Raw genomic sequence first — 25,059 nt, forward strand, 5'->3', positions numbered from 1 at the left:
ATAGTCTTTCATTCTCCATTCTGTACAGCATTCTTTGGAAGGCATACACCAGGAAATTACACCTCTCTCTTTCTCTCTCTCCTCTCTCTTCTGAATTGTCTTATCCTCTCTTCTTTCTATTATTTTTGAGAAAAGACTAAATGTGGGGCTCAGAATGTCCTAAACTCATGATCCTCCTGCCTCCATCACTCAAGTGTCATAATGACAGATTGGCTCCATTGTATTCAACTTTTACCTCATTCTGACTATCTGCTATACATCCATTACAAGAAAGTTATGCATGGGTGCATATATATATATATATATATATATATATATATATATATATATTTCAAGATAATGCCTCTTTAGTTTGTTGCTCAAATAGTTGAGCATTGTAGATTGTCCATATGGCTCCTATGAACTTTTGACAGGTTAACGTTTTTGTCCCTTTCACATTTTTTTAGTATTGCTGTGACTATTATTTAGGTTTGCCTCATGTTGCATATTTTATTGCCTAGTATCTGTAATTCCCAGCAATTCTCAATTCTTGTTTTTTGTACTGAAAACTAAGATGGGGCACCAGTACACTTGTCAATAAGATGGCACTGTGTCTAAACCCTCTTATTTGACAAAAAGGAAACTATGTCTGTATATATTAATATATAGCTATAGGTGAACGTATATGGAAACAAGCAAACAAAAATTATATAGCGAGATCTCTTATTTCATTCCTTTCCAACAAGGATTATTCTAAGATAGTTTCTTTGCTTATTTCCACCCTAACATTGAGAAACCTGACCTCCTTCAGCTAACATCATTTACTTAGTTATACAATTCCTAGATAGATACATAGTGGTAATTTTATATAGTGGTAATCAAAATTATTAATCTCTACTACACATGAAGTTTGATATTCAAATTTTGCTTTGATAACTATTAGCATAAAATGATTTTCTCCATCATATATCTGTTGATACACTCATCAGAGGTTTTAAATTTCTTCCATGTCTTTTTTGTTTCATTGTTGAATTTGGACTTCCCTAAGTATTATTTAAGGAACCATCTGTCATCCTAGTTTTTTTTAAAGATTCATTTATTTATTTGAGGGAGTGGAGAGAAAAAAAACAGAGAGGGTGGTGGAGAATGGGCTTGCCAGGACCTCTTGCTACTGCAACAGCACTTTAGACTCACGTGCCACTTTGTGCATCTGGCTGTACATGGGCACTGGGGAATTAAACCTGGACTATGAGGATTCGCAAGCCTTTAACTGCTAATCTACTTCCAGCTCTTTTTAATATCAGTTATTTTTTTCTGGACAGCAAAGGGGAAATGCTATCACTATAGGAGTGAATTTATCTTTCAAAAGCGTCTCAAATCTTCCTTAGTAGCTGTTTTTTTCTTTCCTTTCCTTTTTTTTTTTTGTTTTAGTTTTAAAAAATGCTTTATTTGAGAATTACATAATTTCAAATATCTTCCAAAATGCAGTTTCCTAGATCACTATAAAACAAAAAAAGAAAAAGAAAGCAAATTCTGTAAGAAAGTTAAATGATTGAATATGTTCCACTACTATATGCATACAGAATGATAAGCAATAGTATTTAGCCCTGGAACGCGCACCATCTCTCGTGTTCTTCATCAAGGTTCTACCACCCAGCGCTCTGTACAGGCTGTGTGCAACAGGCAAAGTCCCACGCATGGAAGAATGTGACGTCGGCTGCCTCCGTTTGTAGCTTTGGTAGTTTGTCCACTGGGGTGTCAAACTTGAAGTCTGAAGGAAACAGTTCTGGGGCTCGGGGATAGATGAGTCTGTAGGACTGTCGATTGTAACATCAGCAACGCCAGCAATGTCGCCAGTGCCTTTCTGGGTCCTCTTCTCGGCGGACGCCTGTGAGGCCATGTCGGGGCTGCTCCCAGGAACCAAGTCCAGCTCCACAGCCTTGCGGGCGATGTGGGTGGCCGCTGTCTGCACTTGCTTAGGAAGACGGAGGTTGGAACAGAACCTGGGCATGAAGTCCCCACTTGTAATTAAATCCACACTCGTTTCTGAAGCTTTCAGAATAAGTTTAAGACTTCGACCAATTTCTTTCTTAGAAATCCGGGATACAGCACATATTTCTTTAAATATCCTAGTAACCCCTTCTTGCCTACAGGCAATATACAGACAGGCAGAAGCAATAGCATCATTAGCTCTTCCCTTTATGCTCTTCTGCTCACACACTTGCTTAAATAAATTATTTGTTCGCTGGACTATATTCCGGGAGAGGTTGATTCTGTCCGGCATGGTAGTGATCTCCTTGAAGGCGTTCATCGTCGCTCGGTTGGAGCTACTCATTGCCCTTCGATTCTGATACTTAGAATTGCCAAACTCTTCAAAACTTGCAGCTCCTGTGCCCTTGCCAATTATGGTAGACAAGTCTCCCTCACTTAGCAGAGGGCTCTGAGAATCTCCAACTCCAGATGGATCTTTTGTTGCTTTGTCATTGCTGAAGGTTCTCCATTCAGATCCCACATCGATGAGCCGTTCACCTACGACCAGGCCCCACTCAGGACAGATCACGTCACCAGCTGTGTAGTCCTCTACTAAAACTGCATCTGCATGGTTCGGACACGTGACTCTTGGGAGAGCATCCAAACGGCTGGTAGATGCCCTCTTCGAGGCCCGCGGTAAAAGATGCACGGAAAACAGGAAGAGCGTCTTTTTCTTGTCTTTTTAAGACAGACATTCTAGAAGGTAGGATCAGGCTCTGATTTAATGTCTACTGAATCAGCCTTTTGTAAGAAAGAAGCCTTGGGAACTTCACAGTAGAAGCTCTCCTCCTCCTCTGCCGCCGCCACCAGCCGCTGCCTCCTCCTCCTCCTTCCTTCTCCTTCTCCTTCTTCTCCTTCTTCTAACAAGACATCATCTTCAGCTCTTCACAGACAGAATCTATAGTTCCTAAAGTTAAATCCTATGAAAGAGTAAGAGTGATTATGTTACATCTCTCTGCTGCCTTACACTCTCATTATCATTACTCTTTTATTGCTTATACCAACACAGATCTCTCTAGCTCCTACTGCCCCTCCCCACCCTGCCTTGGAGTTTCTTCTCTGCATTCCTTCCCTTTCCTTGCCCTTTTCTATTTCTGGTGATATCTTATCCTGTGACTTTTGATAGGTCCAAGAAGTTATTTGTCATTTGCTTGATATTTTCATGTAAGGATATCTCTCTCTTTTTTCTTTCTTCCTTCCTCCCTTCCTTCCTTCCTCCCTTCCTCCCTTCCTCCCTCCCTCCCTCTCTCTCTTTCTTTCTTTCTTTTTTCTTTTTCTTTCTTTCTTTGAGGTAAGACCTCTTTCTAGCTGAAGCTGACCTGGATTTTGCTATGTAGTCTCAGGCAGCCTCAAACTCACATGAGACTCCCACCTCAGCCTCCTAAGTGCTAGGATTAAAGGCATGTGCCACCATGCCTGTCATGGGTGATGATTCCTAAGTCCTTTTCATTTTAAAACTAATCCTACAATGTGCTTCTGATACCATGGTAGTGTCTAATGGGCTTGTTATCATTAATAATATCAAGTAAGTTTATATTGATAATAATACTGAAAAAAGGTAAAATGTTTTTTAGTTGTTGACATTAATTTATTAACCTAAATTACTAAAAGGTGAAAAAATAAGTTCACAGTTACAAAAGTACAGAGATATATCTAAAGACATAAGTTTAGATGCAAATTAATGCTTGGAGAACCACATTACTGTGAAGAGGTCATAAACCATGGCCTCCAACATAATTAAGCACAGCAAATTTATGAATCAGTTAAGAAGGATGGAGGTGGTGCTCCTAAGATATACAGGCACCCTTAAATTATGGTTACAGAAATGGCATATGCTTCCAGTTGATTCTATATTATTAGGTAACTATTATGTTGATGGGATATTCTCAGTTTGTATCTGGAAAGGCAAAACATTATTCACACAATGGAAAAATTCAGCTTTTAAGGTGCTAATTATAATCAGGAACTGAACTTGGAAGAGAAAAACTTTTGGTATTAACTTTGGCAGTGGTGTGGCACTTGTCTGAAATATTAAAACATGGAAAATATTCACTTTAGAATACTTGATATTTGAAATAGAACTCTGGGCTGGAGAGATGGCTAAGTGGTTAAACACTTGCCTGTAAAGCCTAAGGATCCCGGTTCGAGGCTCATTTCCCCATGACCCATGTTAGCCAGATGCACAAGGGGGCGCATGTGTCTGGAGTTGGTTTGCAGTGGCTGGAGGCTCTGGCGTGCCTATTCTCTCTATCTTCCTCTTTCTCTGTCTGTTGCTGTCAAATAAATAAATAAATAAATAAAAACAAAAAAATTTAAAAAATAGAACTCAAAGATGTTAAATACTCACATACCATATTCATACAAGGAAAAAAAAAACAAAAGAATTCAATTTCAGTTTTATAGAATATAAGCAGTCCAGTTTAAGCTGTCTTTATTTTGCTCAGCCTGGTGTGCCTTCAATATATTATACTCATTTACCATTAAAATTAGCCAATTAATCTGCTTTCAATCAACAGCAGAAGTATCCTGCCTCTAGCCATTATTCATGCACAGTAAATAATTTAAGAAATATTTTACATTCAGTATTTTCAGCAGGACAAAGAACCAGGAAGCATCTGCTGTAACTATGATGGCTAAACGAGTAACAATTTCAACATGTAGAGAATAGTGGAAATAGACTTATTAAAAATAAGTGAAACATCTATTACTAAATATGTTAAAGCAACATCAGGTTTGCTCTTATTTATTTTTAATAAGTAATAGATAATACAAGGAAGACACAAGGAATGGGCTATTCGGATGTGTGGAAAACAATTTGAAGAAATTATAAGAAAAATCTGTTTGGGATTCTTTGACTTGTTAAAATTATTTAATTATTTATACAAGTCTGTAAGAAAGGGGTAGGGTCTCTTGCTAGTATAAAGGAATTTCTAGTCAACTCAACATGGGTGGCTGGGAAATTGAATCTAGACTTGGCAAGCAAGTACCATTGGTCATTGACATATGTCCTTAGTGCCTTAGTTAAGAGTTCTAGAAGTTAAGAAGAAAAACAAGGTTGGAAAGTAGTTCTGTTTGGCCCAAAACTGTCCTCTGTGACTGTCAAAAGTTTTTCAAGCATGTTGGTCTCTACCCAATACCCCGAGGTGGATTTGACATGTGGGGCTCAGTTTGAGTAGGCATTGCAACTTAAAGGATGTGGGCATAAACTTTGGCCTAGAGCTTTGGATAAAGTAATTAAGACAGGCTTTGAATGCAAATTGATGGTGCTGGTGGCTTCAAATCTAGCTATACCCTAGTAAGGGAAGTGGCTGGTAGAATACAGAAAATTCCAAATGTGCATGCAAGTTTTAGTGGTATAAAGAGAAGCAGATTCTCCAACGGAGAGTAAGTTAGCACCCGGAAAATTGAGATAACACTTACTTTTGTGATAGAGAGTTTGATAGGTGTAGGCCCTCTTGTACCCCATGATTGATGGTAGCTTAATATTGGAGAGTGGGCTTATGTTTGGGTATGGTTCTGACTTGTTTCCCAGCTCCAGCTATGGGTCCCATACCACTGAGGGGATCAGTTAGCCAAATCAATAGCAGTTGGTTCCCCACCATGGCTGTGTGCCACTATTGCACTTGTGTGGGCATCACATCAGGTTATTTGTTGCTAATTAGGTTAGACAATGAGTTGCTTGAACAGATATTGGTCATTTCCCCCAGTTGCCCATGTAGCACCTTCTGGCACTAGACACGCTGACTATCTGGGGACTGACTCTCCTGGCTTCCAGCCATGCCATTCCATTTTACCTGTCAGCTGCATATGGAGTCTTCAGCAATAGGGTCTTACCAGTGGCCTTTGGTGGGTCATCAAGTACTCTGACAGAAGTCTGTCATTGTTTTGGGAAACCATGTAGGGTTCTCTGATCAAAAGCTCATTGTGGATGGTAGCCCCAAGCTGGAAGTGGGGGGTTACATACAGGTCAGTGCCCACTAAGAAATTGAGGAAAAACATATCTAATATACAAAAGTTAGAGGGGAGAGAGATAGAGGGGAGAGGGAGGGAGGGAAGATGGAGAAGATTTAGGTTAGTCTTGATCCTACCCTCTCCAGTGTCTTGTGGTTCAGGTGTTTCCTGTGAGGGTCTAGTGAAGGTTCAGCCGTTTAGGAAGTAGAATTTTAGAGCTGCCCCAACATACCTCAATAGGGGCCCGACTGAAACTAAGGACAATTGGCAAGACAAGCAAGGGTGATGTTTTCATGTGAACCAGATACCAGCACAAAGGGGAAGGAGACCAACACAGAGAAAAATCAACTCCTACCAAATCAGAGAGCCAGAGCCTCAGAGGCCCCCAACACCTCAGCACTGAAGCAGACCAAAAATGAACCCAACATGGCTCAGGGAAATTATGTGGAAGAGGGGGTGGAAAGAATGTCAGAATCACATGTTGGGTCATGATATGCAGAGACATTTATCCTACCAATAACTGTGGGCTAACTCCACAATGCACGACCCATTTACATCAACAAGGAGGGCCCAATGGGAGGGGGTAGATCATAGATGAACCTAAACAATGGTACCAAACTGCCTGTATTTGCTGAAAAGAAAACTAATAAATTAAAACTATAAATAAATAAATAAATAAATATAAAAAATAAATCCCTTCCAAAAAAAAAAGTTTTAGTGGTATAAGGAAATAATGTAAAGGACTTAATGAAATAACTGTTTTAATATACCCAATTCAGATTAATGTCACTAAGTACATATTTCTCACACTCAATAAGCTTATTCATATGTAATTAATGAGTCTATCATTTCTAGATACCAGCATAATATTGTTATATAAATTTTTTTAATACTCATAGCAATAGTATTAGAAATGTCCACATGCTACCCAGTTTCCAATATAAATATAGTAATATAAATAATTATAATCTTTATTGATTTAGCGATGTATACATAAGCTAATTTGAAATATTTTATAAAATGATATTTATATTTTGCCATGTATCTAACACAAGGCCTTGTCAATAGTAGGCAAATGATTTATCACTAAATTATGTGGCCAATCCTCATATTATTAATTAGTTATATGTGAGAAATAAATCAAAATTAATGTGTATATGCATCTGGATACTTCTACATAGATTTAGTTGTTTGTATTTCCTGCAGTTTGTAGATAGCAATGTGATACAAAATCCATTATTTACAAAATTCACATATCATATCATTTAATGCAAATTTAAAGTGCCTAGCAGTTTAGCTTTTAAGTAAACTAGTATTCTTTCACACTTCCATTTTTGAGCACACTGACCATTCTTCACAAGCAGCCAACATTACAATGTGAACGTGACATGATGTGCTCCTAGATTGATGCGTCTTAACTTTTTAAATACAAGGGAGTTCTGCTGTGGTTGATGAGCCATCGAAACCCACATAAGGAAACATGTTTTAATTTCAAGGGTAAAATGGAAAGCCCACTTTGGTTGATGCATCTTCCAATGGTTGAGATGCTAGGCACAATGTGAACCACATTGGAACTCCTGACCCCGATTATTAAAGTTTCATATCTGATTACAGTTAATTATTCAGAAGCTCTGTTGCATGTAATAAGATATCTTCAAATGTAATTAGATACACAGTAACACTCCTCCACACAAAATGTTTATAGAATCCTAACAGCAATTACATTATTTTGTTAGCTTTGGTGCATTGTAAGGAATGTGCTTTCTAATTACTTACTGATTCCCAATTAAATTAGATGAATTTTTTGTTTTCATTATATCAATATTTAAAACAATCACTACTCTTCAACAAAAAAAAAAATATTTTTGTTACCTTATTAATTGCATTTAAGAGAATTCAGAATTCTATAATGCTACTTAGTGTGAACATAGCTCACCTCTCCTGTGTAAAGTGCTAAACAGTTCAACAAACCCACACTGGCTAATGTGACATCATAACCTTTGCTTCCTTCAATAACATTCTATTTCTAACACTTGACACCATGTGCCCTTTCTGAAAGAGAAACACGAGTACTATGTTCAGAATGCAATGTTCCATAAAATAAAAACTATGAGTGCATTTTTAATATTGTGGGATAAACAAAGCTGCATTGGTATGAGTTTGAAGACAGTTATGTGTTTAAGCTACATAAAATCCATCCATTATTCTTCAGTTCAGGAGCAAGTTGGGTCATAACAATAAAAGAACTGTTCACTTATTCAAAAGTTGAATCTTGCTATACCTTTTAAGAAGACTGCAGGCTAGGTGCAGATCCTGCCTTACAGTCTTCATTTCAAATAAGAGCTTCAATTCCTTTCTTATGGCATGCCTAAACACAACCCTACTTTTGAAATTTTAACAGATTTCTTTATCTTAAGCCTCCCAAAAAAAGAGTATAAGACTAACAAACTCTAATAATATTAAGAATGTTTTGTGTTAATCTTTCTCATATAATCCTATTTTGTTGTATAACAAGCCAGATATTCATTACAGTAATCCAATGTTAAATGAAAAAACTCACAGGTAATATCTAGCACATAATGTATGAAACCAGTGAGTTTGTGGTTTCAGCATTAAAATCTTTATTTTATTTTATTTTGTTACTAGATAGCACTCTTGCAAGTGCTTCCTGTCCCGTCATTGGAAATGAGATCTTTTCAATAAAAACTCATGATTCATGGGCCTGGAAAGACGGCTTAGCAGTTAAGCACTTGCTTGGGAAGCCTAAGGATTCTGGTTCAAGGCTCAATTCTCCAGGACCCACGTAAGCCAGATGCGCAGGGTGGTGCATGCATATGGAGTTCATTTGCAGTGGCTGGAGGCCTGGCATGCCCATTCTCTGTCTCTCTGCTGCTTTCTCTCTGTATCTGTTGCTCTCAAATAAATAAAAATAAACAAAATTTAAAAACAAAAATGCATGATTCAACTGCGTTTTCCTGTTTCCTCTTATTATGATTGACTTTCTTCTGAAATAACAATTTGTATTAACATGCACCTCATACAACCCACCCAGATGTTATCAGTTAGCAAATGAGGCCATAAGGCCCACACAGGGAATATGAGATGAGCTTTATTGTGACACATAGCTGAAAAACTGTTTCATGGAAGAACTATAACTTGATTTAAGATTTGATATATCCTAAAAATTATGTATTTTTATTATTTTATTTGGCAGATTTTGCAATCTTTGTGGGAAACAAGCCTTATTGAATTATTTTTGTTCTAAAGAAAAGTATGTATGTAATTTAGCACTGGGTCTGGGGTTGTATCTTAGTGAAAGAAGAGATTGCCTTGCAAGTGTGAGGAGACATATTTAATCTTCATTATGCACCCAGCTGTGGCATTGTGTGCCTGTAAGCCCAGCTCTGGGAGGCCGAAACAGCAGAAGCACTGGAGCTCACTGGCCAGTCAATGTAGTCCAGTTGTTGAGTTTTAGGCCAATGAAAGACCATGACTCAAAAAGAGATGAATACAAGGAAATTATGCTGTCCTCTGGCCACCACACATATACATACACATGTGCACATGTATCCACTGAAAGACCCAGTAACTAAATTAACGCAATGAAGGGATTCAGTAAGGTGCTGCCCTGGTTGGGCCTAACTTTCAGGTTTTCCATTTAGGCAGAAAGCAACTGCCCTGACATATGGTTAGGGAAGGTGCCCAACCAAAGACTGGAGTCACCCCTAGCCTAGACATGCCCAGGACATGCCTGAGGCCTTTCCTCTCTGCTCTTTCTTCCCCAGCCAATCACAATGAAGACTACCTCATCTGCCTGGGGTTCCCCTAGCTCCCACCTCCGCCCTCTCCCCAACCTTGCCCTCAGAAATCCCAAGCCAATCAGAAAAATATTGTTTAAATCAATCAATCATGTACCCATCCCCCTTTTCTATGTTCAAATCCGTATAAAAACCCTACTGCGTTGGTGAAGTCAAGGGACCGAGCTTAAGCCCAAATATTGAAAAATGCTCCTTGCCCTTTGTTATGAGCATGTAAGGACCAGCATATGGTCCAGGGACAGTTTAGATAAATAAGTTTGTTTTTCTTTGTGTGTGAGAGTAAAATTGCAAAGTCAACCTTTGTAAGCAAAAATCTAAGAAAAAGCTGAGTACAATGACATAGTAAGAGATTACCAGAAGGTGTGTGTGCAACCCTAGATAAGTAGTGGAAAATACAAAAAACCCAGCTGCTTAGCAGCCGTTGTCCCAGTCCTCCCGACACTATGACTGACTGAACGGCTGCTCAGCGGTCCGGACTGAGACCTCCGCGAGACGCATCACTGATCCGAATTCATCTGCCCGACACGCTGTCCGAACGACCGAGACGACTGAGACTCGCCTTGAAAACTGCGAACCGAGAGAAAGTCGGAGCACGGACCCCACGTCGCCAGGTTGTGACATCAGAAATCTCACAGACCGAGTCTCGCATTGAGACCAAGTCTCGCGATATCAGGTTGTATACATGTTAGACTCATTAGAAATATTCTTGTGTTAGTAGTGATGAATATAATTTGGATATATATTATATTAGCTATAATATTAGTTGTGATAGTTTGGACTTGCTTGTGTGTGACTTTCATCCCAGTAAACTCCTTTGCGAGTACACCAGCGTCTGAGTATTATTGACCTTCGTGGGCGGAATCCTCTCAACCAATCATCTTTGAGAGTGCTCGCGACACCCTTGCATAAGTGTTTGGTTCTCCTTGGTGGTCACTGGGGGTGCCGAGAACTGGGCATAACATCCACACGTGCATATATATTGCTCACAGATAAATACTCAAAAAGTAAAATATATAACTTAAATTTTATAAAGGAAATCAGAAACATTTAACTTTAGACCTTTTCAGGTATTTAAGAGAAAGCTTTTCTATATTCCATTCTTTATTTGGGGAGGGTTTTCTACCTAGGTGATTCCTACATAATTGATGTTAACTCTAAGCAAATGTTCTCCTATTGTTCAATGTTAAAATGCACTGTAATTATATGCTTTCAGCTACATTTGGTTGATGTTTTAATGGAAGTGTAAAATATTATGTTGAATTAGTTGTCCTATTGTACATAGTATTTATTTCTTGAATTGAATAAGTATTATTATAAATTGCAGGTGCACAACCAGCAGTGATTTTTGATAGAAGTTAATAAAGTTTTAAAGTTTTGTTTCAGTTATCATTACAAATATTTTACAACACCATTAACAGAACTATGATGAGGTGTTGCCTCACAGATGTAGCAACAAAAACAAAATACAAAGAGAAAAATACCATTCTTACCATCTCATCTTATTCCTTAAGTTACATGGGATATTGATAAGATAATTTGGAAGTGTTTTGTGTTCCTTTTCTTAATTTTTTTTGTTTATTTTAGTTTATTTATTTGAGAGCAACAGACAGAGAGAGAAAGTGGCAGAGAGAGAGAGAGAGAGGAGAGTGGGTGCACCAGGGCCTCCAGCCACTGCAAACTAACTCCAGATGTGTGAACCCCCTTGTGCATCTGGCTAACATGGGTCCTGAAGAATCGAGCCTTGAGCCGGGGTCCTTAGGCTTCCCAGGCAAGCACTTAACCACTAATCCATCTCTCCAGCCCAGTTATTGCATTTTTTAAGACATGAAGTACATGGGTTAAGTATGAATTTATTTTCAAGAAGGAAGGGAGAGAGACACACACACACACACACACAGAGAGAGAGAGAGAGAGAAAGAGAGAGAGAGCGAGAGAGAGGGAGAATGGGTACATTAGGTCCTCTTGACACTGTAACAAACTAGGTACAAGCACCACTTTGTATTATTGACTTCATTTAGTTACAAAGGAATATAACCCAAGCTGAAAGTCTATGCAAATGAAACAAGGTCTCTCTTTTCACTTATTATCTCCATAACAAATTTAACTTTAAGAGGATGTTCTTAAACTTATCACTTTGTCTATGCTTCCTTCTGTAATGAGATGAAACAGGTTAATTCTCTAATGACAATCTAATATGTCTTCAATTACATCTGAAATCCTTCCAACTGTGAACAAATAGTTCTTGCAATATCCTTTGATAAACATTAAATAAACATTGTCCACAAAAATGAAGGAATAATTCAAATTTAATTCTTATATTTTATTCTTTCAATATCTAGTAATATGGAAATTAGCATACCATATCACTGCAAGTTTGTTACTATTATATGATATACCAATGTTATAAGCTCTGTTTTATTCCTCTGGCATAAACTCAATAAAATTAAAGTCCCCATGTGAGAGAATGTAATTTTTTTTTTCAGTTGAAATGGTTTGAACATTGTTACAGTTAGCCTCATGTTGTTGCCACAAAGCACCCAACCAAAAGCAGCTGATGGGAAATAAGGATTTATTTTGACTTACAGGCCCAAGGAGAAACTCCATGATGGCTGGAGAAAATTATGACTTGAGAAAGTGCTGTATATCAGTTCCTGGCCAACATCAGATGGACAACAGCAGCAGAAGTGTGGGACAAACACTGACAAGGAGAAGCTGGCTATCACACCTATAAGCCTGTCCCAAACAACACACCTCAGCAACATTCTGATTCTCAAATTGCCATCACCTGGGGAGCAAATATTCAGAACATATATGTTTATGGGGGACATCTAAATCAAACCACCACAAACAATTTAACTTTTGTCGCTGAAAGTTTAATTATGGCATTAACTTACAAAATGGAGTGGCACAAACAATGCATAGTGTGTGCACACACTGAGTTATCACAGATCTATATAAAGATATCAGTGTTAAAAACATTATAATTGGGCTGGAGAGATGGCTTAGTGGTTAAGCGCTTGCCTGTGAAGCCTAAGGACCCTGGTTCGAGGCTCGGTTCCCCAGGTCCCACGTTAGCCAGATGCACAAGGGGGCGCATGCATCTTGAGTTCGTTTGCAGAGGCTGGAAGCCCTGGTGCGCCCATTCTCTCTCTCTACCTCTATCCGTCTTTCTCTCTGTGTCTGTCACTCTCAAATAAATAAATAATTAAAAAAATTTAAAAAAACATTATAAATAGGAACTATGAAGTGAATGAAACATGAGGAACATTTATGTATTTGTTCATTTAATTTTATTTAGTTATTATGACATTCACATTCAATCAAAATATCTGACTCATACTGGCTTTACCACTAGGGATTTTGGTGTAATGGATAAACTGCCCACTTTGGCACTGTTTTTTGAATATGCTCAAATTATTAACAGAACACAAAAAATCACACCATCTGACTTGAACCCACTAATAAGGACTTGCGATAATTGCTCCACATATCTTTTACTTGTAAAGTGTGAGTTTGTACTACTACTGTGGACAAATGCTCATTCCTCCAAACATAAAATATGAGTGAGTTGTATTTGGATTGTTATCTTCTAAATATGTAAGGACTTCTGTTTTTACTTATGTTTTTTCCAATGGCACAATTGTATTTATTCCATACTCTACAAAGCATACTACAATTTGTTGCTATTATTTTAAGTTTATCTAAATAGGTCCTTCAATATTCAATTATCTGAATGGACAAATATGATAAAAAAAAATAAGTTACATGAACTATTTGTGCTTGCTGATTGAGAAATTGACTTTAGTTCATAGGAAAAATTTCCTGAATGTCATGTTAACAATTTGCTAGAAGTTTAGAAGTCTGATGCCTAAAATGAAACAAAATACTTAGAATTACATCTTCTCTCTCTCCCTTTCTCTCTGTATACAAACACACACACACACACACACACACACACACACACACACACACACATACACACTCACATTGACAGATTCTTCTCTAGATGAGAGTATTGAATTTGTTGTAGGACAGTAACTAAATAAGGTAGCTGCTTACTGCATTTCTGTTCACTTTTTCAAAGGTATCTTACACAACTTTTCCAAGCTGATTCATATAGATAAAGAATTGATCAATAATAATTCATTAAATATTAGTATTAATGGTTGAATATATACTCCCCTTGAATTCTCATTCTTGCTGCAGTACTTTGTCTCTAGATATTGTTTAAGCTAAAAGAACGGTCTCCATTGCTTGTCTGTGTGCATCAACCATACTTTTATAAAATCCCTGTGCCTTTACCATTCACTTCAAAGAGCTCATTTATTTGCTTAGCTTGAAACCAACACATTTCTCATTGGTAGATTCAATGGCAAATAGTTTGAACATAACCTTGAAGTGAATTCTTTTCTTTGCTTGTACTCAATTACCCTCTTTGAGCTTTTCATAAAACAGAGAACTGCAGAGGTCCACTGTCAGTGAAGCCTAAACCAAGTGATAGAAGTAACAACACTCTGGGGAGTTCTGAAAATGCAATTTCTACTTCTTAGTTGGTATTTGAGAACTAGCACCAGTATAATACAGACCCTATGCCTTCTGAATGATTCGTCTCTCATGTGATAACCACTGTCCTGCAGTTAATACCATTTCTCAGAAGCGCACTTTCTCATTCAGTTAACTACGTGTAAAATTGTCTTTCTTTTCTTTCATATTTGACATAGATTCTAAATTTATAAGCAACCTGCCGTGCTCATCACTAAAGAGTTTGATCTTCCTCTTAGCATTTGATTTATGCTCATTTGAATAAGTGCTATGTGTGGGAAGTCTTATTGAATATATCATCTTCATATGTTTTTTATGGTTTTCTAATTTCAATGAAAATTTAGTTAAGGTCAAATTTCTTAAAATATTTCTCTTTCTGAAAGGTAAAGAAATGTATAGTTCATTCTTCCAAAGATATATTTCTTATCCATAGAGTATCATTTTTCTGACAAGGATTATATTGCCCTATATTACACAAATACCTGAGGCAAGTGTGGTTCCAGCCAGCACTGTTTAATCATAGATTTTCTATTTTGAGCCTACCATGTTAGCATTCAAACTGACATTTAGGTTAGTTATTTTGCTATTTAAATGTGGTACACTAACTCTAGCATTTTTTTTTTGTTTTGCATTCAGATTTAATAAGGTCAAAATTGCCTTCCATGTAATTCCTTCAGAATTTTTTTGCTAATTACTCTCAATCCCAATTGTATAATGACTCTAATCTAGCAAGTAAACTAAAATTGCAATACTTTGCAAGAGTAAGTAATGATTTAGGTATATTAGAATCTGATGGAAAAAATTGTTGGCATATAAACTGACTGTGTATATAATAAAAAGTACATTATGTAAATTTCTTAATTTGGGGCTATAAAGATAGCTCAGAGGCTAAACACACTTGCTTACATACCCTGCCAGTCTGGGTTTGATTCTTCAGTACCTACATAAAACCAGACTCACAAAGTAGAACATCTTTTTAGAGTTCAGTAGTGGCAACAATCCTTGGTGCATCCATTCTCTCTCTCTTTCTTTCTCTGACACATACACACACACACACACACACACACACACACACACACAATTAAATAAATAAAAATATTTTTGAATATCCTAAGCTTGTTGAGCAAAGTACTTTGAGCAAATATATAATGAATGTATCACCATAGTTGGTGTATGGTTCCCTCCTAAAATAGAAAATTTATTTTTACACTTTTATTTTGTACACTACTGATAATTTCACAATTTAAAGAAAATTTTACAAATGTGTATGTGACACTTTTTGGTGTATCTACCATAAAACATGTAAACATGTTTGCTATGTAGTTTTTTCTTAAGTTTGGGGGATTATGTTAAATGAGTCATTGAGAAAAAAAAAAAATTCTACCCTTAGTAAAAGGGTCAAACACTCATAACATTCATTCTTCAACAGTTGGGCATAAGTCCACACTCTCAAACTCAAAATCAGCTTTTCCTTTTATTTAAGGGTTGATCATTCAAAAAGAAAACCCAGGTTCAAAATAAAAACATATTTGTACTATTGTATCTGTTTTAGAATACAAACATTCAGAGTAAAATAGCCATTTGTTCTTTTGTTTTCATGAAGGGGGAAAGACTCAAAGAACATAATTATAAATATACCTCTGAGTACCAGTTTGTTCAGATGGAGACTTGTTAATGTCTACTAACACCTACACACACATGGAAAGGTCATGAAGTGTACATATAGCTTCCCTCACTAATCTCAATCCATACCAATTGACCCTTCATGTAAAAATCCATAGGAATAAATCATTTTTTGTTTTTTTCAGTGACTTGTGAGATACCCAGGTGTTGCTGTAGGGTTTGCATTGCTGGTAGGAATCACCCAACAAAAAACAGCTTGTGGAAATAAAAAAGAGGTTTTGGCTCACAAGCTTGAGGGGTAAACTCCATGATGGCAGGGCCATTGATGGCATGAGCAGAGGGTGGACATTACCCCCTGGCCAACAGCAGGTGGATAATAGCAAGGGGAGGGTGTGCCAAACACTGGCTATAATACCCATAAGCTCACCCCCAACAATATACTGCTTCCAGGGGGCATTAATTCCCAAATCTCCATCAGCTTGGATCCAAGCATTCAGAACACTTAAGTTTATGGGGAACACCTGAATCAAACCACCATACCAGGTTTGCATAATCTTTCTGACAATGACAAATTAAACAAGATTTATTCTGAAGTAGATGATGGAAGAAAAAAAAAATCAAATCCAGTATGTTGTTGAGCTGAGGATATAGGAATATAATAGGATGAATAATAACTTTTGACTTCTCTCTTACTTTATATACTTAAGCTTTTTAGGAGGAGGAGAGTCTGGGGCTATAGCTCAGTTGGGCAGTACTTGGCTAGCCTTGAAACCTTGGGTTCAGTCTTCAGCACTGAGAACATAGTAGAGAAATACAAGATATGTAGATTGGTTTATCATCAAATAAAGTTTCCTGATAACAGAATTTAATTTTACTAAGGAATTTCATCAGTCTTTCATAAGGAGTTGCATAGGTATGCAATACATTAAGGTTGGTGGTCATTGAAGACTACAAGTATTGTTTTCTTGTCAGAAATATTAGAAAGGAGCCAGAGGAATTGGACCTTGACAATCACTCCCTTGATGAAGAGAACAGCTTTACCTACAGGTATGCTAAAGAGTTGAGAAAGAGTCATCCCTTTTATGAGACAATGCACCACTCACCCAGGAAGCCTCTCCTTTACAACAACTGCTCACAGAATTTCATGAAACTTGCCTGGTTTTCTGAGTTCTACCTTAAAAAGTATAACTTTTCCTTTTATTTAATTATTGTTTTTTTTTTTTTCTTTCTCTTCTTTGGATGTTATCCAAAATCTCAAACATGCTCAACATGACTCTTAGGACTTTCCACCTTCATATTCCAGATTTAAACACAAAAACTAAACAGCCCCTCTCTTAGACAGAACTCACACTCTTATACATTTGCTCAGCTCACCCTGATGTTGGAACTCTTTAATTTCTCTGTGGCATGTAGCACAAACTCAACTGCACCTGGCTGGCACTGGCTCTGGTGATCACTGAGTTGTCCCAAACCTTAGCCATTCTAGTGTACTCCAGCTAGGCTGAGAAAAGTGTCATTGCTCTAAAAATTGACAAGACTTCTATGAAGCCACAGTTTACCATGCTATGAAAAGCGCCGCATTGTTATAAATGTCCCCCATGAGATTACACATTTTGTACGTTTTGCAACTTGATGGAGATACGCCCTAAGTGTCCTATTCTATTTAATGTTTAACAACTTCACTCTTCCCATCATATTGAAAATGTTTGAATACACATTTTTCATTTTGTAAATTTAAATATAAAATTCCAAATAACATTTTCAGAAATGTGATGGTTATTTAACTTTGTAAATTATATACCCAAGAATTAAATACCTAAAATATCATGGGTAGTAAAGGAACTTCACATTCAAATAAAGGTTTTCCTAATTTTTAGCCATTTTTTTTAGCATTTCATGATAGTAAGTTTTTCTGACTTTCAACTTACTGTGTAGAAATTCTGATACACACCTCAGAGGAATTCTGGCCTCAAAAAGTATATCAACCACCATTTATGACCCTTGTTCCATTTTTGTACTCCCTAGTCCTTTTAATCACAACAAACATGCCTTAGGGTTTTTCTTAAATCATTTTGAAACTGTATTTCTGTTATGATCCATCAGTATGAAATATAGTTTTCTTATAACATGATGGCTAAAATAAGTTTTCTTTTTTTCCCCTCTCCCGTTTTAAATGCATACTCTGTTCAAGAATTCAAAAACTTTATAAAAGTGAAAATTTTTTTTTTAATTATTTATTTATTTATTTGAGAGCAACAGACACAGAGAGAAAGACAGATAGAGGGAGAGAGAGAGAATGGGCGCGCCAGGGCTTCCAGCCTCTGCAAACGAACTCCAGATGCGTGCGCCCCCTTGTGCATCTGGCTAACGTGGGACCTGGGGAACCGAGCCTCGAACCGGGGTCCTTAGGCTTCACAGGCAAGCGCTTAACCGCTAAGCCATCTCTCCAGCCCTAAAAGTGAAAATTTTAAATATAAGTATACAACACAGATTTAAGAATACATTTTAACATGCTCTTATGTTTTGAAATCAAAGGAAAGACAAATTGAATCTCAAATTGCAAAAAAGGTTAATCAACTGATATAAGTCTATTTATCTGACTACATTTGAACAGTAGGATAAAAGCCCATTAATAATTTAATATGCTTACTTAATGCACAATACATAACACTGATGTTGCTAAACCCAATTCTGATGGTCACAGTTCCAAATGGAATCATCAAAACTCTAAGTAGCACTCACAATTTTCTGTGGAATTTGATGGGATTTCAGTTTCTTCTCACTATATCTAAATGCCAGTCTAGTAGTCATTCAACTCTCTGTTTCTTGGCCTATAGATGGAAAGATGTTCTTCATCTCCAAGTGTTTGAGGTACTTGGAATATGTCTGTGCACTATGTAAAAGGATGAGTAAATTTAACAACAACAGAGGGAAATGTAAACATACTAATAGTAGGTAAAAGAAGGTACATGGGCCAGTCGTGGTGGCGCACGCCTTTAATCCCAGCACTCGGGAGGCAGAGGTAGGAGTATAGCCATGAGTTCGAGGCCACCCTGAGACTCCATAATGAATTCCAGATCAGCCTGGGCTAGAGTGAGACCCTACCTTGAAAAACCAAAAAAAAAAAAAAAAAAAGAAGGTACATGATGTTTTTGTCATTAAAGGAATAATCTGGGTTTCTCTTTTTGTCTTTAGGTTTAAGATAGCCAACATGTTTTAGTACTGCTTTTGTTCTGAAATACTTCCTACATTTGCAGACCACTTAATGTACCATAAAATGTAATTTAACAAGTGGAAGACGTTAAAATCATATTTCACTTAAAGAAGCTAGGAATAGAAGAAGAAAATGAGTCCAATGCATGCATAATAAAGGAAATACCAAAAAATAAAAAACAGTGGTCATGGAAATTTTAAGAATAAAAATATTGAAAATTAAAAGGAACAACATGATTGTTTAAAAAAGACAACCTTAGCAAACTTTTAGCAAGAGAAACAAAATAGAAAATGAAATAAAAATTGTAGAGCAGTGGTTATACAGACAAACAAACTATAATAGTAATAAAATAATGCCATGAATACTTATATGAATAAAAAAAGTCCTTCACTGGGTAACAATTTTCTTAACATACAAACTGAAAGTAAAAATCTCTTAAAATACAAATATTTATCAGTTAACTAAAATTTTCTTTAAACTTTTTAATAAATTGACTTTAATTAAAATGTCTTCAAAATAAATCTTCACAAACTGATAATTGTATTTCAGAACGCTACTCAGTTTATAGAAAAACTACTAATTAATGAAGATAATATACAGTAAAAATACAAGAGAAAGATATAAAATAAATAAAGGTAGGAAAGAAAGAAGACCTTACTTCTTACATGCAAAATACAAAATTCCAACTAGAATATATTCTAAATACTCCACTGAACTCCTAGACCTGATTAATTATTTTTTTCAGCAAAGTGTCAGTATACAAAGTTAACTTTCAAAACTCATTAGTCTTTTCATAGTCCAAGGATAAACATACTGAAAAAGAAATCAGGAAAAAAATTCTATTCACAACAGTGTCCAAAAATACATATTTACGTAAACTTAACCAAGAAAATAGAAGACTTGTAAAATTAAACCAATAAATAAAACAATGAGGAAGATACTATAAGATGAAAACACATCTCATGTTCATAGACTGGAAGAATTAATATTAGAAAAATGGGCAATGTACCAAAAGTAATCTACAGACTCAATGCTATTCCAATCAAATATCCATTCACATGGGAACACATGAGAGAGAGAGAGAGACAGAGACAGACACAGAAAGAGAGAAAAAATGCTAAAGCAACCCAGAACAAAAAGAATATTGCTAGAGGTATCAAGGTGTCAATATGCCTGATTGCAAGTTACACTACACAGCCATAGTAATGAAACACTGTATAGTGCTGGCATGAACTTGTGTATGCACATGTATGAAACTATATAAATCTCATGGAATATAATAGAGGCTCCAAGCAAGAATAGAGGTCACTATAGCCAACTGGTCTTTGACAATAATGCCCAAACCAAAAACATACAGTTGAGAAAAGAAAGCATCTTCAACAAATGATGTTGGGAAAACTCAATTTCTATATATGCAAGGATGAAATTAGATCTTTGTCTCTCTCTGTACGAAAAGAAACTCTAAGAGGATTAAGTTCCTAACAAAATCTAACACTCTTTAGTTGACCAAAGGAAAATGTAGAAAGTATACTTCAAAATATGGATACAAGAAATGAATTTCTGAATAGGATTCTGGTCACTCAGGAAATGAGACCAATCAACAAATGGGACATCAGATTTTTTTTAAACCTTCTCTACAGAAAAGAAAACCATCCTTCGAATGAATAAGCAGCCTAGATAATGGAAGAAAGGGCTGGAGAAATGGCTTAGCTGTTAAGCGCTTGCCTATGAAGCCTGAGGACCCTGGTTCGAGGCTCGATTCTCCAGGACCCACATTAGCCAGATGCACAAGGGGGCACATGCATCTGGAGTTCATTTGCAGTGTCCAGAGGCAGTGGCGCACCCATTCTCTATCTGCCTCTTTCTCTCTCTTTCTCTCTCCATCACTTTCAGTAGATAAAAATAAACAGAAAAAATTTTTAAAAGGGAAATATTTTTCATGTATATTGTGGACAAATAATTAGTATCTAGCATATATAAACAACTCAAAAAGCTAAATATCAAGTAAACCAATAACCCAATCCCAATCAAAAAGTGGATTATGGAATTCAACACAGAGCCCTTAAAAATAGAAGTGTATAATGAATACTTATAAAAGTGTCAAACCTCTTAGCCATCAGAGAAATTCAAGCTGAAACTACACTGAGATTCAACTCCCCTTATCAGAATAGCTACCCTAAGAAACCAAATAATAACAAATTCTGGCAAAGATATAGGTAAAGAAGACTCTTATTTATTGTTGGTTGCAATGTAAACTTGTGTACCAAGTGTGAAATTTAGTGTGAGGTTTCTCAACAAGTTAGCATATGACCCAGATATATTGTGCATGGATGTATCCACAAATGGCCCAGTATAAATCCCAAAGGAGTCCTTAATCTACCACAGAGACATCTGCACACCCGCTCATTGTTGCTCTGTTCACAATATATAGATGTACACCAACTGATGAATAGATGATGTAAGAACGTTATATACACATGTATAATTTTGTTCAGCTGTAAAGAAAAATCAAGTTGCAAAATATGGAAGTAAATAGATGGAACTCAAAATATCCTCAGAAAACAGAGGCTCCGAAATAAAAACACCACTTCTCTCTCATATATGGAGTCCTAAATTTGAATCCCATATTCGTGTCTAACTTGGAGTGCCTGTAGAGATCAGCAAGCTGAGAAAGGATAATGAGAGGGGTAAAAAGAGGTCTGAAGTAAAGATCAGTAATGGAACACTAGCTATAAATAACTAGTGGGGGTACTAAAGTTTTATAGGGGTGAACAGAGATGAAGGCAGATTAATATGGCAGAGGAAGGGATGGGAGTGAGGGGGAACCAAATCTTAGGAGGTATAAGAAAGCATTATAGAAATTTAGAACTTTTAAGCAAATCTTAAAATATAGGGCTGGACATAGGGCTTATTGGATAAGGTGCTTGCTACACAGTCACAGATACTTGAGTTCAAGTCCCTAGCACCCATGTAAAAATCAGAAGCCTTGGCGGTGAGCTTCTGTATTCTTAGTGTTCCTATGTTGCTATGGGAGATGAAGACAGCATAATCTACAAGAAGCTCACAATACCTGGTGACCTTTCTCAAACAGTGTATTGTTCTGTGGTAATAGACCTAAAAGAACCCTGCAATTCAGAGCATGCATATGGAAAAGCAGAGAAGCTAAACAATGCTAATGGGATTTTCATCGATTGATAACACCTGGTTCATTCTCATATTGAGCTTTATTTTCATTTTTTCTTCTTGTACTGAGGATAAAAGTAAGCTGTGCTATTCAACATGATCATTTAAAACCAAACACAGGGTTGGAGAGAAGGCTTAGCAATTGAGGTGCTTGCCTGTGAAGTCTAAGGACCCAGGCTTGATATCCCAGTACTCACATAAGCCAGATGCACAGGGTGGTGCATGCATCTGGAATTCACTTGCAATGGCTGAAGGCCCTGGCATGTTCATTCCCTCTCTCTCCCTCTTTCTCTCTCTAAAATAAATAAACATATTTTAAAAAGTATATACCTTTCTTTTAAAAATTAACTTAGGTTGAAATTCACATATATTTCATGTGATGGTTTTGTTTACATGTGTCAGAGTTATTTTCTGAGAACAAGTATGGCAAAACTGTTAACTAACATGAAACAAGAAAACAATTTGTGCTTAAGTTTTATTGGAATATTCTGAATATAACATGATTTTAGTTTTGGATGGCAAAGGCTTTGAGAACTAAATTGATTCAATTTATTTCTTAGGGATCCGTTTTCCAGATTACAGCAGAACATGAATAAATCAATGACTTGCACAAGCATATTTATAAAACTTTATGATATTTTTGGCTGTTGATATTTTGTCTTAAAATCATTTTAACACCATCTATAATTCAATAGCAGACAACATTAGAAAAGCATGAATAGAACTCTCCATCAGTTTCATTGTGTAAGCAAGCACATAGCATAATAGCTGCTAAGGACAGCCTATATCTTGAAATAACACCTTTAACAGTGCACAGAGATTTCAGAATCTTATGATAAAAGTCATTAGTGTGGGACAGATTCATGATTACTTTTGTTTAAAAAGCTTTGAGATTATCCCACTTAGTGTTTGGGCCAGGTTTTTGATTGGTTTGGAGTTAATCAGTTCTATCTCCATTCTTTCACTAAGGTAAAAGTATATTTTGAAGTCCCTATTCTATAGAGGGCATTGCTATCAATGGCAGTTCATTTTCTCCTGGGAAGCACTTACAATTTTGCTGTGCTAAATGTTTCTTCCAAGCACTTACTGAAGGCTGAGGTCACCTCTCTTGTTAAAGAAGAAAAATTGTTACTCTTTAACTCAAAGTTTCCCAAAGTGCCGTGTACATTGGAATTAAGGTCTATAATTAATTTTACATGGCATATAAATAATACTATATATTATTTGTTCTTTCTTCTGTTTAGTTAGATTAACATTAAATTTAAAAATCTAACATGAATCAAAATATTTTCATTTTATTCCATAGTGCCATTGGCTTTATAAAACATACTGGAAGAGGTATCAAATTTTGTTTACCTGTCCTCAAACAATGCCTCATTCTATGTAGACCTGTCTTCCATGAGGGTATTGCTATATATGCATAGCCTTTGTGAGTCTTCTGTTAGTGATAACGCATTAGTAAGTAGTATAGCCAGTACTGTGACTAAAAGCTTTTTTTTTTTTTTTTTTTTTTTTTGGTTTTTCGAGGTAGGGTCTCACTCTGGTCAGGCTGACCTGGAATTAACTCTGTAGTCTCAGGGTGGCCTCGAACTCATGGCGATCCTTCTACCTCTGCCTCCCGAGTGCTGGGATTAAAAGCGTGCACAACCACGCCCAGCTTAAAAGCTTTTAATAAAGTTATTATTGTATGCATTACATGTTTCTGTCAACTTCTGAGATATAAGAATTGTTTTCCTTCTATTAAGGTACCATATTCTCAACCTCAGATGTTAATTATATATATATATATATATTTGTTTGATACTGTGAGGCATGCCATAGGAAAAACTAAAGCCAAAAAACCCACTTTTATGTGTACTAACAATTAAAAAACACAGTGTGGATTTTGCTATATAGACAGTAAAAATGTTGCAGCTAGATTTTAGTCACAGCATCTCCACAAAGTGAGAAATACACAAGATTTCCCTTTTCTGTATGCTTGCAACTCAATGGTGAGATACATTTGAATTAACTAGATTATTTTATCTCATGATTTATAAGTTCCTACCACCAATGATAATTTTTGCATAAGATTGGATGTAGCACCCTAATTCTTGTTGCAGTGTTATGAGCACCCACAGTTGAAGTAGATCATGTTCCTGAATTCTGTCGAAGTACATATTAAGGATGGCCTCAGCAAGAATATTTGATATATTATCATGGTTGTGTTTCCTTTCTGCTTAAGTCTGGCCTTGGTCCCTACTTACACTTTATGAGCTTCTTAAAAAAAAAAAAAATCACATTACAGGATTCTTCATTACAGGATCTGCTTCTATGCAGAAGACACTGACACATTGATGACCTGATATATTCCTTTCTAATTTTCACAACTGCTTTCTAATTACTTGGAATGTCTTGCTTTGCTATCTTTATGTGATGTTTAAAATCATTTTTAGAAATTATCCTCTCTAATGGAAATAATGTACCTATAAGTCATTCCTTAAAATACTGATCTGTGTCTAATCTGACAAACTCTAACATTAAAAAATAGCTTTGTCTATTTCTCATTATACAATGTATCTTTAAAACCCTTTTATTTAATTATTAGAGAGAGGGAAAAAGAGAGAGAGAGAGTGAGTACAGGTCTGCAAGTGACTCTCTTGCCATTGCAAATAAACTCCAGACACATGCACCATTTTGAGCATCTAGCTTGATCATCTAGCTTTTTGTGAAAACTGG

The 25,059-nt window shown here is 36.3% G+C and overlaps 1 pseudogene; it reads right to left on the minus strand.

The window, feature by feature from the left end:
* Positions 1-1,625: 1,625 nt before the first annotated feature.
* Positions 1,626-25,059, minus strand: part of LOC101614756 — a 61,255-nt pseudogene continuing 37,821 nt past the window's right edge.

This window comes from Jaculus jaculus, chromosome 5, assembly GCF_020740685.1.
Source record: "Jaculus jaculus isolate mJacJac1 chromosome 5, mJacJac1.mat.Y.cur, whole genome shotgun sequence".
Classification (NCBI taxonomy): Eukaryota; Metazoa; Chordata; class Mammalia; order Rodentia; family Dipodidae; genus Jaculus; species Jaculus jaculus.